Source organism: Alosa alosa, chromosome 21 (genome assembly GCF_017589495.1).
Source record: "Alosa alosa isolate M-15738 ecotype Scorff River chromosome 21, AALO_Geno_1.1, whole genome shotgun sequence".
NCBI classification, from domain to species: domain Eukaryota; kingdom Metazoa; phylum Chordata; class Actinopteri; order Clupeiformes; family Clupeidae; genus Alosa; species Alosa alosa.
In genome coordinates this window covers 3,641,454-3,658,963 of record NC_063209.1, presented here as the reverse complement: position 1 = coordinate 3,658,963, position 17,510 = coordinate 3,641,454, and the positions used below count along the sequence as shown (strand labels likewise).

Below are 17,510 nucleotides of genomic sequence, written 5' to 3'. Positions count from 1 at the left end.
CCTAATCAATCCGGCTTTAGATGTGGCCACTTTACTGAAACGACTCTGTTATCTGTGACAGAAGCCTTAAAGGCAGCCAGAGCAGAAGCTTGGTCCTTGGTCATCTTGCTTGACTTATCGGCTGCTTTCGACATGGTCATCCACTGCATCCTACTCTCCATACTCTCATTGGCATCAGAGGGAAAGCACACTCCATGGTGCCTCATTGGGAGATGGTTCAATGTGTCTTGGCTTGGACATCTCCTCGCCACAGGCACCAAGGCACCAAGGCTCGGTGGCACTCGGTGGCACCAAGGCACCAAGGCTCGGTGCTGGGGCCCTTTGTCTTTGCTATGTACACTACCTCACTGATCCCGATTATCCACTGGCATGTCTTCTCATATCACTGCCCATCTGTCATTCCCGTCTGACCACCCCATAGACCAGGTCACCTCTGTTGCCCAGTCATGCTGCTTCACACTATTCAATATAAGAAGAATCAGGCCGTACCTAACCCAACATACAATTCAGCTCTTGGTACAGACCATGGTTATCGCTTGCCTCGACTACTGCAGTGAAACCAGTATAGATGGTCCAGAATGCAGTGGTGCGTTGAGCTCCACTGGCTACCCTCTGGCTGCTCACATCAAATTCAAGTCACTAAAACTTGCCTACAAAGTGATTGCTGGGTCTGCTTCCATTAACTTAAATGGGAGGCTTATGTTACCATCAAGGCTTAAGAACTTATGTTAACATCAAGGCTTATGTTACCCCTCGGCTGTTGCGTTCCTCCAAGGAACGTCATCTGGTACTGCCGCCTCTACACTCTCGGCAATTCAGACTATTTTAATTTGTTGTTGTTTCTCGTTGGTGGAACGTCCCACCAAGTGCTACTAGAACAAGGGGCATCCTTCTCTATCTTCAAGAAGCTCTTGAAGACCCAACTCTTCCGAGTATACCGGTTGTTCTAAGGCATTTAACAACCCAACACACTGAACATAGACTCACCATGCATTTCTTTTCTCCTTAAACCACTGCCTCCTTCGACTACACTTTAACTAATACTTAAACATCTGCACTTTCATCCTCTACTAGTATCTATTGTAGTAGCATGGTGTGTGTGTGTGTGTGTGTGTGTGTGTGTGTGTGTGTGTGTGTGTGTGTGTGTGTGTGTGTGTGTGTGTGTGTGTGTGTGTGTGTGTGTGTGTGTGTGTGTGTGTGTGTGTGTGTGTGTGTGTGTGTGTGTGTGTGTGTGTGTGTGTGTGTGTGTGTGTGTGTGTGTGTGTGTGTGTGTGTGTGTGTGTGTGTGTGTGTGTGTGTGTGTGTGTGTGTGTGTGTGTGTGTGTGTGTGTGTGTGTGTGTGTGTGTGTGTGTGTGTGTGTGTGTGTGTGTGTGTGTGTGTGTGTGTGTGTGTGTGTGTGTGTGTGTGTGTGTGTGTGTGTGTGTGTGTGTGTGTGTGTGTGTGTGTGTGTGTGTGTGTGTGTGTGTGTGTGTGTGTGTGTGTGTGTGTGTGTGTGTGTGTGTGTGTGTGTGTGTGTGTGTGTGTGTGTGTGTGTGTGTGTGTGTGTGTGTGTGTGTGTGTGTGTGTGTGTGTGTGTGTGTGTGTGTGTGTGTTGGTAACCTAAGGTTTCCTTTGCAATGTTGCCTGAATGTTACTCCTCATTAAAAGTGTCTGTTAAATAAATAAATGTATAGATGGCTTCTTTATATGCTGGCAGAGAAAAGGTTATAACATGAGAGGGGTGCCTCACACAGTTCTCTCTAGGGGCCGATGCTGTACTGAGCACACTAGTGGTCTTGGAAAAAAGGGAAGTATATGCTGTTGTATAGCAGTTTGTCGATACAACATTATCCTGAACAGGTTTATTGAGTTCAGCTGAACAGGAATGAATGAATAGCAATCAATATCAGAAGCTGCTTGACCCTCATTTTTGGAGATTGATTGATTAGTTCTGTCAAGTGATTTACAGGAAATTATGTCATTGTGTTGAGAGATGCTGCTTTATGGAATGAGGGGAATGACAGTAGTGGCCTGTGTTAGTGGTTTGTGTGTTGTTGTGTTTGAGTGTTATTTACATGTCATTTTAAAGGCCAGTGTACATGTTGTTTTAAAGGCCTGGGGAGACTGTAGGGAAACCTCCACTCACTTCTCCTGCCACAGGTCCACATGGGCCAGACACAGGAGCCACAAACCGCTCCTGACTCTCCTAACCCTCTCACCCCCATTGCTCCTCCACAATCACTCACTGACTGACCCCTTGCCCCCAGCTTCATGGTCAGCCTAGAGCTCGGGGTTTATTACCCCTCTGCCCTGCTGGCGTGTGCCTTTGGCTTGCTTACTGAACTCACCAGTTCCTCATCCAAGCCATTTAAGGTTCTTGTAAATGTCCTTGACATTGACTTGAGCCCAGGTAGCCCATACACGCTGAGCAGAGTTTGTGACTTAGAAATATGCATTCAGTTGTGCATAAGTGCAAATGCATAAGTGAAGGCAGTGCGTGCGTGCGTGCCTGCGTGCGTGTGTGTGCGCGTGTGTGCGTGTGTGCGTGTGTGTGTGTGTGTGTGTGTGTGTGTGTGTGTGTGTGTATGCAAGTGCGACAGTGCTGCCTCCAGACTTACTGGATCTCTCAAAACAGTAAACCAACTCATACTGGACAATTCACTTAAATATCTCTGGTTTTTCAAGGTCTAGTAGTAGAAAGGTAGATGTGTGTTGTGATACCTTGCTCATTGTTAACTCATTCAATCAAAGGATTTCAGACACAGTTCAAACGACAACCCTCTCACAGTATGGTAAAAATACAAGTATCATTGCAGAATAGCACACTGATATACTGCACTTGCAGTTTCTTTGATGGGTAGCTAGAGGCAGCATGCTCAAGCTGGAAAACTTTGATTCGAGCTGAACATCTTTGATGTTGGCATGGTCTTGCAAAGTCATTTCAGTCAAATCTCAGAGATGGCCTACCAGGATGATGCGCGATGTGTCTCGCCAGATAATGACCTCCAAAATATCTCTAAATAATAAGCTGGAGGTTTCACTGAGCATAAAGAAGAATGTTTGGTGCTTTGTTGTTGTTTGGCCTTTGGAATCTCTTCTTAAGATGAATTTCATGCATTTTTATTGTGAGGTGTAGACTGAGGTATAGATAGATATGAAGTATCAAGATATGCTCTATATGAATACATTGATGGTCAAACATTCCAAAGGGAAAAATGACATCAATTGTTTTCTTGCCGGTATATAGCCTTCATGTATGTGCTGTGTATTGATATCTTGCCGGTATATAGCCTTCATGTATGTGCTGTGTATTGATATCTTGCCGGTATATAGCCTTCATGGATGTGCTGTATATTGATATCTTGCCGGTATATAGCCTTCATGTATGTGCTGTATATTGATACAAAACACCAGTCAAATATATTTGCATGTGTTTAATATATGTATAATATTTTCCCCCTGAGAGGTACCTGTAGATGTGTTATGTTAGCTGTGAGCCACCAGCAAAGATCAAGTTGAGTCAATGCCACCTGATGAGTCATGAATCCTGAAATTAGCAAGTGCAAAGAGATTCATGTGAACAACGCAAATCTCTACAGCTTCGCAAAGCTGCATGACAAACAAACAACTCTCCACGTGGCTAGTGTTGATTCCAGAGGACCAGCAGGATATTTAAGGCCTGAAGTTGTCGCAGTGCTAAACCCACCACAATCGCTCCAACAGGAAGTGAACCCAACCCAAAGCACTTGCCTCTCTCCAGTGACCCAACTCTCAGCTGTAATCATTTACATGTAGCATTATGCTCTTTTCCGAAGCAGAGTTACTTGTCTATAGTTCCATGTACATAAGGCCAAATTGACTGCAAAACCACCGGGCCACCACAGTTCCCTCAGCTCCTTCATACTTTGACTTGTAAACTTGTTTATGACATTCTCTTGCTGCAGTATTTTTTCCCCTGGCAAGTGTATGTGTTCACACTCGAGAGCGTCTGGGCCACGTACATGTCCTGTACGTGTTTGTGTGCGAGTGAGAGTGAGAGTGTGCACATGTTTGGATTGGTGGGTGGGGAATGTGGAAGGTTGGTTCTGGAGTGTGACCAAAACCAAACTATTCACATATTCACACCTCGAGACATGTCGTTTTATAACATCCTCTTGGAGCTCTGTTATATTTCCGTCCTTGACAACCAAAAGCACATTCAGTGTCTGCGAGAGCTACCGCCGCTACAGGGTCATGCCAACGTCTGAACAAAGCCTTCATACAACTCACAGCAAATCCATTCCATGATGGCAGCCAATTGGAAGTAGCTTGTAAAGATCACAGGAGGTTCCTCCATGGCCAGCGATGGGACAGTCCAGCTGGTGGTCTGGGAAGACAGTGGTCACTCAGAGCCACAGACTGCCTCAGCCCATGAGTGCTAATTCGGCCCCACCCCAAATCCCAGCTAATGGCAGTCAGTGGGTATAAATTATTCACCCACATGTCAAGTCCATGACGGCAAAGCCCTCTTACATTTGTGACGACAGACTCTTGGTTTAGCCCCCACAGTGTACAGTAACCCTTTGTAAATGGATAGAAGCATGCTCATGAAAACTGTTGGTGTTATTGTGGGTTAATACAAATGTTTGTTTAGCGTGACTATAGTGTTGGAATCTCAGGGTGGCTGGCCTCAGAGTCGCTTACTGATGTGAAGGGGAGCCAGAGGAGAGGTCACATCCACACTGGTCTGCCGGAGGATGTGTTTGTGGAGCAGTGAGGGATGAATTTGAGAGTGTTTTTTCTCTTTCAAATCACACTGATGATGGAGTTAAGGGCAGGTGGCCATGGACTGATGGAGATGCACTTAAACACAGTAATTTGTGCTCTACAGTAACAGTCTGGGGCATGACAGCGTGGCGGTGACAGTAAAATAAATAATCAATTAATTAAATAACGAGCCAGGCTACAACAATTTCCTTTTGTTCTGTCAATCCTCAGGCACTCAAAACTCATCAGTGGAGAGGCCAAATGAAAGGAGGGAAAAAAATTAAAAGCTCGGTACTGAGGGCATGCTTTTTACTTATCAGCCTTCGATTACTTTTTAATTGGGGGGCCAATTTTCAGACAGAATAGCTGGAATGTGTGTGTGGTATCGGAAATGACAGGTCTAATGGCTGATTGCTGAAAATGTCAGGGTGCCTTCAGATAGGAGATGGTGAGATATGAAAAGCCGTCAGAGAGGCACAGAGGCGTGATGGAGCACAGAGATGGGAGGGAGAGGGGCTCCTAATGTGTGTGTGTGTGTGTGTGTGTGTTTGGGGGGGGGGGGGAGAGGGGCTCCTAATGTGTGTGTGTGTGTGTGGGGGGCTCTCTTTTCAACTCGAGACTGGACAATCTGCTGGATGTAACATCAACAATGTAAATATCCATCTATGAGTCTTGTGCGATGGCCAAGCGTATAGATCATGTATGGTCAAATGTGTCTCATGACCAGCATAAACTCCATACTGGGGAGACGGTGGCCCAACTGGCAGAGCATGGTGGCACCAGGGAAGCCAGAGTGCGGGATAAATATGCATTTCAGCTTCTGCTGTGGTGAAGGAGGCTTTGCATTAATGTGTCAACTGAATGACTAAGTGCAGAAGTAAAATGTAAGAAATTAAATGTTGGCATCAAGCGGTGATGTGCTGTCACTCAGTAGGCCGTGAGTAGTGGGGAGAGCAAGAGGTGAGCAGGGACTGTCTGCAGCTGCCGCCGCAAATGTCTGTTATTACGAGCTGCCGGGACTCATGGTGTGCATGTGTGGGTGTGTGTGTGTGTGTGTGTGTGTGTGTGTGTGTGTGTGTGTGTGTGTGTGTGTGTGTGTGTGTGTGAGTGGAGATTTGGGGATTGGAGGGGCTGCGGGACAAACGGCCGTTCACAGGATGGTAATTCGTTCTTTTTTTTTTCAGAAGAGTGGTGCCAAATCTCTGTTCTTTCAAATATATGTCTAAAGCAGCTCTACCACGTTATCACTACAATTCAACACAACCTATCTGCCTTAGAAATCATTGAAAATGATCATATTCTGATGAATTTTGGCAAGCAGGTTTTATATCAGTATATGTGTGTGGAACCCAGAGTAGGGTCTGTTGGTGAAAGGGTTGCTGCCCCTACTTCTCACTTTAGCGCTCATGTTTTTTAATGCTTGTGATATGCACACAAAGGGTCTCTTGTGCTTTATTGCTTAATAACGGACTTGGTAATTACTTTAAACCCAGCTGATGAAACACTTTCTGAGGGCAAGGACAACCAGACATTCAAAATATTGCCTCACTGTATTTTGTCTTTCAGAGTAGAAATGAGACGGTTCTCGGCAAGACATAGTCATTTTGGTTGTTTTTTGGCTCCCAGCCTGGTAACTGTCAGCAGGGTTGCCATTTTCCCCAAAAAATGAGAGGAGAGGTGGTTAGGCCCCGCCTTAGCAGACCGTGGGTGTGTGTGTGTGTGTGGTTGTGTGTGTGTGTAGGGGGGCAGATGCAACTTCCAAGAGCTCCTCTGGTCCGGGCCTCACAATGAGGAGTGCTGATTTTTTTGATAGGGTCCCGCTCTGAGGGGGGCCAGCCGGAATTAGAAGTGGATTAATAATTTTAAACAAGGTTAAACCTCCTTAATCTACATGCTCTGTCTGTCTGTCTGCCTGCCTCTGCGCTTAGCCATTAGGCCGTCTGCTGGGGCTCGACGGCGCTGCCCCATAATCAAAACAGTCATAAAAAAAGTCACGAATCAACACTAGCCAACAAAGTCGTTCTTTCTGGAATAAATAGAAGTGGGACTTCTCAGGAAGGCTTCATCAGCAGTCGCTCTCTCTCTCTCTCTCTCTCTCTCTCTCTCTCTCTCTCTCTCTCTCTCTCTCTGTGTATGGCTTGGGCTAATAATGTATGGTCGTTTAAGGGTGAAGACTGGCGCTGGCTGACTAAGAGTATTAGATCTGTCCTGTCTGAACTTAAAGCTTATGGAGACTGATTATGTGTATTACGCTATCATGATGAGCGGTGAGCCGCAGGTTTGTCCACGGTGCAGCGAGGGCCTTCCCAACTTTAATCACATGCAGTGGTCACTCAATAAGTCCTCAATCGACATTAGACAGACCACTGTGTCAAATACAAGGAAAGACCCTCGGCACCACCCAGAGAGAAGCGACCATCGGAGATGCGACATGGCAACAGGGCAGTATGGCAACAGGGCGGTGTGTGTGTGTGTGTGTGTGTGTGTGTGTGTGTGTGTGTGTGTGTGTGTGTGTGTGTGTGTGTGTGTGTGTGTGTGTGTGTGTGTGTGTGTGTGTGTGTGTGTGTGTGTGTGTGTGTGTGTGTGCAGCCTCGGGGCTGTGCTAGACATCAGATCTTTGGCTGAAATGACAGGTGCAAGGAAAGAGTTAAAGTGTGTATGGAGGGGTGTCGGGGCGGTCTCGTGCAAAAGTCACAGCACACAGAGAGAAATCATACTACAAGCGCTGGGGCAATTTCATCTCAAGCCAGGAAGTCATCACACCTCCACAAACACGCGTGTGACACAATCAACCTCCCAAAGCCCTCTTTGGCTCACTACTACCAGTGTGTGTGTGTGTGTGTGCTGTTCATGTGAACAAGTGAAAAAAGTGTGTATCCTCTATATGGATGGAACAGAAGCAGGCTTGCTCGCAGTTATTAATTTTAATTGTTCTGTTGCTTCCTCTGCCAAGACGTCTGGGTGCTTGCTCATGGCAGGGGCTCCTCCAAAGGGGCCCAAATGACTAACCTTGCTCTCACAGCCTTCCTCTCCTCACCCCATTTTACCCCTCCTCACCCCATTTTACCCCTCCTCACCCCATTTTACCCCACCCTCGCCTTTTTTTCTGCACGTCTGTGTTCTCTTTAATAGGCTCTAGTCCGTTAGGTGAAATCCTGATGAAAGAAATGAACAAATAGAAACAATGAAAGGCCAAATGAACAGGAATTTTTAAAAATCCCAGTAGTGAAAAAAATGGTATGTTTTTACCAAACTGCTGGATAGATCCGTATATTTTTTTCTTTTTAATTTTGCCATTATAAAAATGTTCTGTGAATGTAGCTGAGACATTAGCCCCCTTCGGAGCTATTATGCCTGCTGTCTGGTGCTGCAATTTCACACTTCACTGACTCCGACAACCAGTCTACTTGAGTCTGACTGCCCCAGATTTCACCTTATTTAGGTAATACACCAAAAATCACAGAACCCTGCATATCTAACTTCAGTATTTGATAGGGCTTCCTCTTATTGAAAGGTATGTGCTTTTAAAGACAAAATATAAAATTATTTTTCAAGATAGTGTAATTACATTCTGACAATATATATCAGGAATATCTCTGTGAAGATAAACTAGGGGTGCATAAACATATTCTAGTAAATGAATCCTTTTGCTTTGTGTCATGAAACTGTGGAAGGAATCTCTCTCTGCTCTCTTGACTTAGGAATCATATGGCCTATAGTTTCTTTTTCAGGTTCATGTGGCCTTAAACGTTCCTTTAAAACCAAGTTGAAATATCGTGTCAGCGGTGTGTAGAACAGTTTACTACTGGATGAGGTAAGGCCGTACAAGCATGGAAGTAGTGTCTTATTATCACTTTTACATGGCGAGTAGTGTGCCTCCCCTTCCTCTCCGTCAGCTTGTCATTTCTAATGCATGAACGACGGCATACTAAATGCAACAGCCAGACAGGCGAGGTAATATATTATTTATGTTGTAGAAGAATAAAAACAAACAGTGCGCACCTCTTTGGCTTCCATATGCGGACGGAGGTTTAAACCGCAGACATTAATTGAGGAAAGCCACTCGAGTTTGCTGTAGTTATTAGACTATCCTCTCCTCAGTTTTGCAAGATCACAGAAACAGTAGACTACTACCTGTAGAAATGCCAGCCGTGTGTGAATTTTAATGTGCTTCTTTAGCGATCGTTTAGCCCGCATCAACATATTTCTAGTGTTTCAAGTGTTCTGTAAATATAATTTAACTATGGAGAATTGTCCATTTCTTTTCCAGTTTACACGCAGAAGCACTATTCTACCCGATACAGTACAAGTGAAAAGGACAGGGCAGGCAAATTGCCGCAATCTGACCCCCTACTGCATGATTGAGGTTTCCTTGACATTCATTTCGAATGAACTGTTCAAGGACATGCCAAGTGAATTGTTAATAACGCGATGCTGTGACTGCACATTTCTTTCCGTGAGAAATGCGTTTTGGTAGACCGTGGCATCCAAAACTCATTTAAACGTGGTACATGGCTGCTGTTCTCTTACAAAAATATTTCACTTTGTTGCTTTTCATTTAGGACCCACAGGCCCATACCACAACAAAATACGACAATGTATTAAAAAGCAATACCTTTATCAATAATATTAGGGCCTACTACTAGGCTAATACAAATAATAGTACTGCAATTACTATTAATAATAATGATTATTGTTTGTGTATTTTTCCTAAGTTTAAATGGGGTTATTTTATATCTTCCTTACGTCCTTGCAGAATTATTTAATTCAATATTAAACAAAAAACAAAGAAAGAAATAAACTAACATCCTTGGAAAGCTTCTTCAAAGATGAGGCTGGAGCGCTTTGAGCAGCGCTTGTTTTCGTGTCGCTCCCTACCTCCGTAAAAATTATGTCATAGGTCACTTGACAGGGAGGGGGCTTGGATAGGATTTCTAGCAGGCAAAATGGATAATATTTCGAAATATTGCTTTTTAACAAGGGGGATATCTTTACGTCTTTCAAGATAGCCAGGGTCTCCACATTTCCAACAGCCAGATTTTTTTGTATGCGTCAACAATTCGGACAACCCACAGATGCGTACATTTTTACCCATTTAGGTTTAACTATGTTATAGCTTATGCGTGTGCAATCCGAAAGGTGAAATGTAAAATGAATGCTTCAAAGTTGTTCTCTTTATCAGTAACAGGTGATGTTACAGTCAAACTTGTTTGTATGTTCTTTTCTGAAGAAGACCATTTGATTTAAAGTAAATAGCGCAGAGCTAACTTTTTTTCAATCACTCTATGGCTTTGTAGCAGTATGAATTTACGGTCATACACAATGCACAATGTTGTGCATTTTATAATGCACTTGCAGTGCCCCAAAACAGCAATACCCTGATTTTGAGCTGTTTTTTTAAGGAAAATGGAAAAAAGCTGAAACAGAGGAAAAAAGCAATTACTTGGGAGATTGTCCTCCAGGCATTGAAAAGCTATCAGCATGAGGGTTCAGATAGGCTCAGGAACACCTATGGACCCAGCATTATCCTGGCATGAGGTCGCTTTGGCAATAGTTTGGCAATTTCCGCCAGCACCTGGCCTTCCATCCCCCATGTCCAGCCTATACATGCTGTCTTACTCCACCTTCATCACTTGCCCACTCACTCAGTCTTCTATCTCTCCTATTCACACACACACACACACACACACACACACACACACACACACACACACACATTCAGACACAAAAACATATGCATGCTGCTTAAAAATATGCTTGCATTCTGATCAGGAATGAATCTATTTTCGTTGTGATTTTACTAGAAAACTGACATTTCTTGAATCTTGATATTGGAATGGACAAGTACTCCATTAATGTCATATGATTCAATAGTGTCTGAACAAAAGTATTTGACTACAAATGAACTGCAGGTGGCTTACCGATATTTTATTTTCCCCCTTACATCTGATAAAATTGTTATCTCTCACAAATGTCTGTAGGCAGAGACTCTGCAGTTAGATTCACTGAGTGATGTTGAACTGAGACAAAGAAAACATGTCCACAAAGGAAGCGATTGAGTTTTACTGGTGAAGACATGTCTGTTTAGTGCAAACACAGCCTCTATCTAACCTGATCTGCATCAAAATTATAACTGGGGTGAATTTTCCTAAAACACTGTCTGTGAAAAACATTGGAATAAAAGGTCGCTCTTTGCTGCCAGGAAAATCTGACCCTCATATTTGTTCTCCTGATGGGCCCAAAAGGCAGTGTGGAGTAGATTGAATTATCCTGGAGTTTGAAAATGAGGCGCTGTCTTTGGGGGAGGCAGCGAGGCAACTTCTCATGTTGTGTCAGCTGTAGCCATATCAGGGCGACAACCCTTCTCACTACTAACCACCTCCATTTGTAGTCCAGATAGATGTGTTTGGTCTGACCGCCAGGCAGTGTTTCAGCAACTGTCAGTCCAGGCCCGACAACTGCTCTTCTGCCTGTGTCCAACCCCCTCTCATTTGCAGGTGTTGATATTGGGGGTCTTAGTGTCAAACTTTTCCAGACCTCTCCTCACACCCCCTGTCCTCTGGTCTCGCCTGTGTGATTTGGGCTGACCTGCTCTTTCACATTGGGCTAGCCATAGATAGACTTCTGGTCTGTTAATGTTACATTTGAAGTGAAATCCCATATGGTGTTGAGGTTCAGTAAGCTAGCTTAGGTGTCGAGGTCTACAGCCTCCTATCAAGGAAGAGTCCAGCTAGAATTGAGAGACCTCTCTCTCCAGAGTCCTTGGACATGTCACATACTACTCTACACTTTTCATTACTTTACATTTACATGGTTTTGATTCCGTAGTTTTGTAAATACTGTGGGCAACTGTTGGGTGTGTGCCTCTAGTGGTACAACTGAGGGCTCCTCGGACATTCAGTGAGTCATCTTGAAAGCCATAGACTCTTTTGAGAGAAATAATCATCCTTATTTTCATTATAATATGGTGTTATCATTGCATTGTGTTTCTAAACTAAAGTCCAAGCCCTTGTTGACATGCTCCTCCACCCTTTGGCCCGGCCATCAGCCAAGATTAACTGTGTCATGTCCAGCTAGAGACACCCTGCTGCCAGCAGGCCACGCAGAAGAGGAGCTGTTGGCTCACACCATACTTTGGTGTTAGCGCTCTTTGTATATTCATGGTGTAGCTTGATAGGGAATTGCTCCACAGGATCGCTTAGATGTGTGGTATCATTATTCAGATACAGGTTGACAGTGTAGTACAAGGCCATGTCAAAGAAGAACTCCTTAATTGAACCAGCATAGTGATACTACTTTGAATAACTCTCCCTGTGTTTTTTCAAGCCACTCTGATGGGCACGGGTTAGAATTGGATGATACTTTGCTATATGTTGAAGCTTAAAACACACAGCCAGTACTCTCGAAATCAAGGTTAACCAGTGTTAGAGGATATACCGTGATTTCCTGAGCCAGTCGCCAAGCAGGCATCTCTGGGGGTTAAGGAAGCGCACCTTTCTGTCTGGGTCTCCTGGAGAGAGAATTCTTGATAGCCAGGCTATCTCCTCAGGTGCATTCACTCCTGCATACAAAATAAGTTGTTTGTTGAAACTACTATACAATCATTAAAAAAACTTGTCTCCAGACAGAAACAAATTATAATTCCTACTTTACAGGTAGGCCATAGTAAACATGTTAAAAAAATGAGTGCTTTTGTGTTTTTGATTGATTCTTTGAAGAGTAAAGTTAGATAAACAACAACCAAAACATATTTTCCTCGTCTTAAAACCACAGTAAGAAATGAATGAGCTATGCAGTGAACTTTTTCAAATATGAATTTGGAAACTCATGAATTTGGAAACTTTTTGATGTCTTGTAAACTTATAAGAGCTACAGTTATACTTCTTTTTATCACCTAGACTAGTTTATATGAACAAAAACAAACTATTCGTACTCATTTACTCGAGAGATAGATGACATCGTTATGAGAAGACGTCAATATCCGTAAACTTGTGGGATTCTTGTAATTACGCAGACGGACCATGCAGTCCAATGTAGGAACTCATATTCCATCTAAGAGTGTGACAATCTACCGTAATCGTTATCTAGTTCTACAAAGATCCTGATTTTTTTTAAACAAATATATGCCTGTCATCTTAACAGAATCCCATTAATATGCATGGTTTAGGATTCACTGTGGCTTTCAGTTGTTAAGAGTGGAGGTAGGCAGGAGAACGCTGATTTGTGCTTCTTGCCCACCCCTCGAGGCGAGACATTAGCCCAGTGGGGTATCCGTGCGCTCTCCTTACAAAAGAGGGACCTCTTTTCAGGTGCAAACTTTGCTAAGTTAAATATGGCAGAAGGGAACTAAAAAAAAACAATCACACGTTTACAATCCTGACGTCTGAAAAGAGCATCCAAAAACAAACGGGATTGCGCCTCTTTGAACAAATAGTGTGATTAGTGTGATCATTCATACTTTTATTAAAAGCTTCTAATTTCCAAAGCCTCCACTCACCAAGGTTAATCTTACATACAAATAGCAAGTTACTCTGAATTGAAATGAGGGATGACTAGAGTTGTCCTTTCTTTTGGGTTCTCCTTGCACAGACAACTTTTTAAAAAGTATGAAAATCATAGCTGACAGCTATAAAACCTACTATTTCATCCGATACGAGACTGGGCCGTGCACGTATGTGATCCCGCTGACTTTATTTCACAATATGTTTTTCTTCATGGGGAAATTAATTAAATGAAATCTGAAATATGAGATACTTGACATACCAGTGGTTTTACACGTGCTTGGCATGCAGAGCGATGCAGAAAGGAGGTAAATAACTCGTTAACGCGCGTTTCATTCGCGGCCAAAATGAACTTGTCAAAACATAACACATCACACCACACCACTGCAGCGAAACATCTGCCTTCTTGAATGGAGCGTTTGCCCCACTTCTCACTCCAGGGACCCATTAACTTCTACGCACTTGCGAGCTCCGTGGATAAATTCATCAGGTTTGTGACACCTTCCCAGATGTTAGGGCATTTAGTCCGTCTCAGACTAATAGATTACCCTATTTTCGTTTTAGCACTTTTACGTGGAAACATTATCTTGGGGTAATTGGGGCCGCCTCGAAATCAAATTAGTAATTCTGTCGTGACACATTGGTGTGTCTGACTCCTCTGAGACTATAAACAAAAATACAGCAAATGGGTGGAAAGATGGCTAGTTTGTTTATAAATAAAAGTGGCTGTCACCGTAATAAAACAATAAATGGATACCATAGGCCTACTCTAATCTTCAGTAAAAACGCGCACAGAACGCACACAGGCATCTTACATGTTTTAGTGAAATATTTGAGATACAAAAAGGCAAATAGGCCTGAAACAATGTAACTTACATTTCAGCTCTAATTAAGGGTCGGAATCACCATTACGAAAAGACAGCGGATGTGGTTTGCTGAATTAGCACAGGGGTACGTCTAAAGATGAACCTTAAGGCTATCTCGAACTACCTCATCTGTTAGGCAACTATTAAACCCACCAGATCACCTGAATAGGTTATAGCACGACGGGTGAGTATGTTGAATTATTTAAGTGCCACTGAAGTAAATAACAATGACATTGTCTCAGTTTTAACATAACAATGCCATTGCTACATGCATTAGATTGATTTTAAAACAAAAACATCCTGGATTAACGTTTTCAATGAGTACCTTTGCATATTCAGCACTGGAGCAGGTGAAACAAGCATCAATAATGAAAGCACGTTTAAGTAATTGACGTGCAAATCATTCCCAAAATCTGCATTTCTTTCAGCAATTACATTCACGTTCGGCTATTCAGAGCTGTAGGCCTGAAGAGATTTTGTGAACATTTCAACTTTTTGCGTTCGACATTAATAGGCCTACATCTCTGTCTAATTAAGAGAGCAACATAGTTTACATATAAAAGGACAATTTACTTGTAATTTTAAACATGTTATAGGCTTCTCTTTGGTGAGTCTTTTAGCCTTTGGAGTGAGTTTGCCTGTTTTTTACCCTACAGTCAGTTGACAAATAAGTTCGTGAAATCGAACTAAAGGGCAAATAAATAACCTATTCCAAAAAAGCACAATGTGTGTGTTCTATATTTGTGTACGTGTATTTTACATAGTGTCTCCATAAGTAAATAATAAAAAGTTAATCCACGATGAAACATTTAATCCTAACTGTGACACAAAAAGTGTGCCATTCTGAATATGATGATGCCTTTATGCCCAGAAATTCGACCACAGTAGAACCTACAAAAAAGGTTGTCTCTTATGGATGATCTGACACACCTTCATCGTTGCATCACATGACATGACTGACATCATTGTGTGATGATATAATACAGGCAAGGAGACGGAGGGGGCGTTTGGGTTTCAAATATTAAAAAGATGTGGGTTGCATGCAATGCGTGCTGAAACTAATAATTCGTGCTGTGCTCACTTTACAGCACGCAATGCATAAGGTAATTTAGCAACTGAGTTTATTGTGATCACAAACTCGATTGCGTGACAAAATGCGTTTGGAACCTGCTTGAATCGGTTTATCCTCTTAGACTGTGCTTCCCCGCTTAGCCAGCAAATGCTGTAGGATTGAGTAAGGCTTCCGGGTCGAGTAAGGGTGTCGCGGTGAAGGTAGTTTTTGGCATCAAACCGTTACTTATTTATTCTCAGCTAAACGCCGATCATGTATTCTTATGTGGAGGAACCAACTGGAGTTGAAAGCCTTACCATAATTAAGGTAAATGTCTTGACATGTATTAAAAAAAACGCATCATAACAATAAAGCACTCTCTACACTGATGGATAGACTACACAACAGTTTCAGAGGCTGCCAGCCACATAGGAACTGCTAGCCTACAAAACTCGTACCACGTGACTGCCAAGGCTCTATAATCCTTTTGAGAATCCAAGAAAGCAGCCTTTCATGCTTTTCTTTTGGTGGTTTGGTCCTGAGGAGCTAACCTTTTCACGTAAATGCTGAGTATAGTTTTGCTCACTTGCGTCGTCTACCCCATTAAGGTCTATCCGCCCGACGCATCTCCAAAACTACTGTGATTCTAGCAGTCAAGTTCAGGTGGCACTTTAGCGTAAAAGAGGGACGGTCTGCGCCATCTTTTGACGTCATGTGGTTTGTCAGGAAGATCTTGAGCGGATCGGGTAAGGAGAAAAAAAATGTTGGGGTGCAATAACACAATGCGCCTGCGCAAAGGGAGGGAAATGCGATTCAAATAAATTCTTAAAACTGTTTATATTTGAAGATGGGGGTGGGGTGGGACTTTGGGTCGGGGTGGGATCTGTGGGGGTTGGGTTGAACACTCCACATAATAAGAGGCATCCAACATCAAACTGCAGAGCAACCATAAAACATAGTATAATTTATGCAAGAATCAAATTCCATTGCGTGCATTCTAAACGCTTCTTCTGGAGAAGAGCTGATGGCCAATCTGCGAGTTCATATGTGAGATGTATGGAATGTAGTTATAGAATGTAGCTTGTTAATATGGAATATAATTGTGTCCGATACAGTATTTTATACTGTTAAATTATGATCGTTTTATTTACAGGATGAAACGTTTTAATATTTAATAGACTAAATATAATTATGTGAACATCATATTTGGCTCACTGTTACTGCTGTTACTACTGCTGCTGCTGTTGTTGTTGTTGTTAACAACGTCACGTGGGGTAGCCTAGTGTAGTCCACTCTAAAGGCCAACCTACCCAAAAAGGTTTTGCTGAGAGCTTCAGGTCGTTGACTTGGTCAGCACGGTCAATATAGTTGGTAGGATTCAAGTAGTGACTTCACAGGCGTACTTAAACATTTGTTGCGTTTACGCAGTTTAATTGGACTGCAACCCCCATCCATTAATTCATGTTAATACAGTTACATGAAGCCACAACCCGAAATTATATTGTGCATTCTCATTCAGACTGCTCTCTGAAGAGATGTGTTTGCAGAGTGGGTTCATGCCAGTCGCCTCCCAACTGTACTTCAGACGGCAACTTTTTAGTCCCCCTAGGCAAAAACCAGATTCTAAGATGGCGCCCTCCTCACTGTCAAGTTCAAGTAGATTACCAGCTCTAGCACTCGGCATTGGGTGTGAAGTTGTTTTGCCACAAATGAAGAGAGAGTAAAACAACAATGACAACAGAAATTCATCCCGTTTGCCATGTTTCATTGACTTTAATTTCAGTGAAAATGTATGCTCACATTTTATCATAAATAGTTTGTAAAACAAACAGACCAACAAAAATTATCCTGCTTTGAGAAGTACAAGTAAGAAGCCTATTCTTCTCTTTCTCCTAAATTTAGCCGCGTTTTAGTATTATCAATTGCTTCTTATGTGGCACTGTGACACAGTTCATCAGTTAAACACTTTGCTTTTCAGGAATAACTTGATGCGTGACCCATTTCCCCAGAAAATGTTACAACATCACAATCTAGCTGCGCTTATACATCAGAAATTCAATCTGACATCAGGGCCTAGGTTACAGTATATGAGGGTGATTTGAAATAAAAAAACGTAGTTCTTTTAAATTAATGTATATAAAATAGTTTATAAAACATATATTCATTAAATTATTTAAATAAACATATTTAATATATCATCGTTGCTTACGAGGTGCTGTTTACATTTTCTTTTTAAAAGTAGTGCTGGTGTTCTGAAATCGTCTCATAAGCACAATATATTTGTATATGCATAAGTTTCAATTCTTAAAAATAAGTTACAATGCAATGCTGTAACTCTTTGTGCCATTAAATATATATCCCCTCAT

At 42.5% G+C, this 17,510-nt stretch overlaps 1 long non-coding RNA gene across 2 annotated transcripts in view; it reads left to right on the top strand.

The window, feature by feature from the left end:
* The window catches only part of LOC125286446, a 53,513-nt gene that overhangs the window by 25,557 nt on the left and 10,446 nt on the right, over positions 1-17,510 (top strand). The gene's annotated exons all lie outside the window — the stretch shown is intronic.